Source organism: Pinus tabuliformis, chromosome 2_1 (assembly GCF_031772625.1).
Source record: "Pinus tabuliformis cultivar Carrire ecotype Pingquan chromosome 2_1, CPIR1, whole genome shotgun sequence".
Classification (NCBI taxonomy): domain Eukaryota; kingdom Viridiplantae; phylum Streptophyta; class Pinopsida; order Pinales; family Pinaceae; genus Pinus; species Pinus tabuliformis.
In genome coordinates, this window is record NC_142299.1 from 138,215,124 (window position 1) to 138,217,593 (window position 2,470).

The following is a 2,470-nucleotide window of genomic DNA, read 5'->3' on the forward strand; positions in this document are numbered from 1 at the left end:
ACACGAATCTCCACTAAATTAAAAAATATATGTGTGTGTGTGTGTGTGTGGAACTGATTTCTCCACCTTACTCTCAATAAGTCATTGTTTCAATATATTCAATGCATTGGCTTCTCACGGTCTACTATCCTTAACTACCAATTCAAACAAAATCAATTATTTAGAAAAGACTCGTTCCATTTTAAACAACAATAGTTACAATGTTGACTACCTAAAACATTAAAATCTGGATATTCAACTAGCACATATGGCACACAAGCTCTGCAAAATATGAAGAATTACTAATTATACCAGAAAAATAAATATAAAGCTAGAAAACTAGCAAAACTGCTTCTTACAGAAAGATAGCTTTTGAAACTGACTATTACAATACAATTTATCTTCAAGTTTTCAATGTGTGTTTCTCAATAACATAATTGCCCCTAAGTTGTTTTTCTCCATCTTGAACTGTACATTTTTCCATCACATCAACCATGCTATTTGAAGGTTCATCCATATTAGTAAATGCAAGTGCAACAATTTTCTGGCTAGAATCAATTTCTGTGACTAGAATATTTCTTTAAGAATCAGCTTGACGCTCCCAGGGCCCTGAGGAACTATATCTTTGTGCACCAGCTTCATCTCTCTTGCAATTCGCTCTCTTTGACCTTCCAACGGTTATTGCGTCTGAAAACCGTCGATTATTTAAAAATCCCCTAGTTTCTCTTATCCTTTAGTTTCCATAGTACACTGAAGTGCCTGTTGAGTAATCTCCCATCCGTCGAAGGGCTATGACTATCGAGGCGTGTTTAAATTCCTTCCTTGTGGGAGAATTCGCAAACAAGTATTTTATGCTACCTCTGCTTTTCGTCAATGACGTCATCAATTTACGTTTATGCAATGGAAGGCGGTCTATTTGGTGGCCTTCAATGCTATATGCATCTGTAGAACTCAGTAGATAGACCTTCTAGCGGCTGTAAAATTGAGGAAGTCTTGGGAGCAGTTAAAGACTGAACATTGTCTTCTATAACCTGACTTGTAATCTTTGATATTTCTAGTGAGAGATGAAATTCTTCTGGAGTTGCTTCTCCAAATGACACACGGGAGCTGCAGGGGCATCTTTTACTTGTTGAGATCCTTGGTCCAGCGCAATTGTTGATAATTATTTGGAAGCATGGATTAGTTGTAACCGGTAATATGTCTTTGGCCGTTGGAAAACTTTCCACAATGGTACTATTTCCTCAGACTGGTCAGGGTCATACCGAACCCAGAACCTACACCTACAACCCCTAGCATCATGTCGCCTTCTTTGGGCATCGAAGACATGGGCATCAAAGTGAAATGCTTGCTCTTTACCTTCCCGAAAACAAAGTATGAGATCTCCTGAAAGCAAGCACTGCTACACATTCAGAAGCTTCGAAAGGAAGTGAACGTTGTCTCACACACTTTTCAAACCTTACCCAAACTTCCACACCCCATCTCTTGAGGATTTTGCCTCAAACTCCATTTCTAAAGCATCTTGGTCCATTCTTCCTAAAGAAATAGCTACAAAATTGGTCACAACTCTCTTTGCTCTTGAATCATCACGATGTGAAGCGATTGTCTTCCTAGAACCTTGGTACCCTTTGCTTTTGTGCATACTTCTTATTCTGAAACCAAGTCCATACATGCTTCCATTGCACAAGAGTTTTCCAGCCCTTTCTGGTGTTGCACTGAACTTCTTTGCAAGTGATGACAGTCGTCCACAAAACCCCATCTAGTTCGAGCATTTCCCAAAATAGCCTTCAGTCTTCATCAATGTTACACAGTAATTTGTCACCATTGGTCACCGTCCCTGTTACCCCTTTCCCGTACTTTGGAGGACTCATTCTGGGACCTGTGAGTAGTGACATAACTTAAAAACACTTGCATTATGTTCCCCTAAATATGGACTTCATGTGCCCTGAAGACACCTCCTGCAAAATATCCCTGAAAAGTGCCCTTTTTCCATTAGCGCAAAATATCCCTGAAAAGTGCCCTTTTTCCATTAGCGCGGGTCCACAATGTACTACTCGTGCCAATGAGGGAGATCCTCAAAAGAAGGCGCGCCCATTGGCGCTCTGTCTTAGAGTAACACCCGCGCCAACCGAGTTTGGAAAAGATTTTTAACAAATGCGCACCCGGATTTTTTTTCCCTTCAAGTCATGAAGTCTTTTGAGGATAAAGCTAATCTTCTAGATGTCGAGATTCATCATCTATCCCTTACATCTATCCACAACAGCTTTTTGGAGATAATGCCAATCCATAATGGGTGTCTTGATGCATTGTATCTTCCTCCCCTTCTCCATCTATAAAAGTTTGTCCTCATGCATTTGACAAGCTAGTTCTTGAGTAGTGGTGATAGTGCTAGTAGTGATAACGCTTGTCTTGAGTGATAGTAAAAGTCTTGGAGCATAGGGAGGTTATGCTGCCAGAAGTCTGAGCTGTGTATTCATCATCAAAGAGAGAGAAA

At 40.2% G+C, this 2,470-nt stretch overlaps 1 pseudogene; it reads right to left on the reverse strand.

Annotated features, from left to right (window-relative positions):
- Positions 1-911: 911 nt before the first annotated feature.
- LOC149199153 (protein SAWADEE HOMEODOMAIN HOMOLOG 2 pseudogene) lies at positions 912-1,735 on the reverse strand (annotated as a pseudogene).
- Positions 1,736-2,470: the final 735 nt, after the last annotated feature.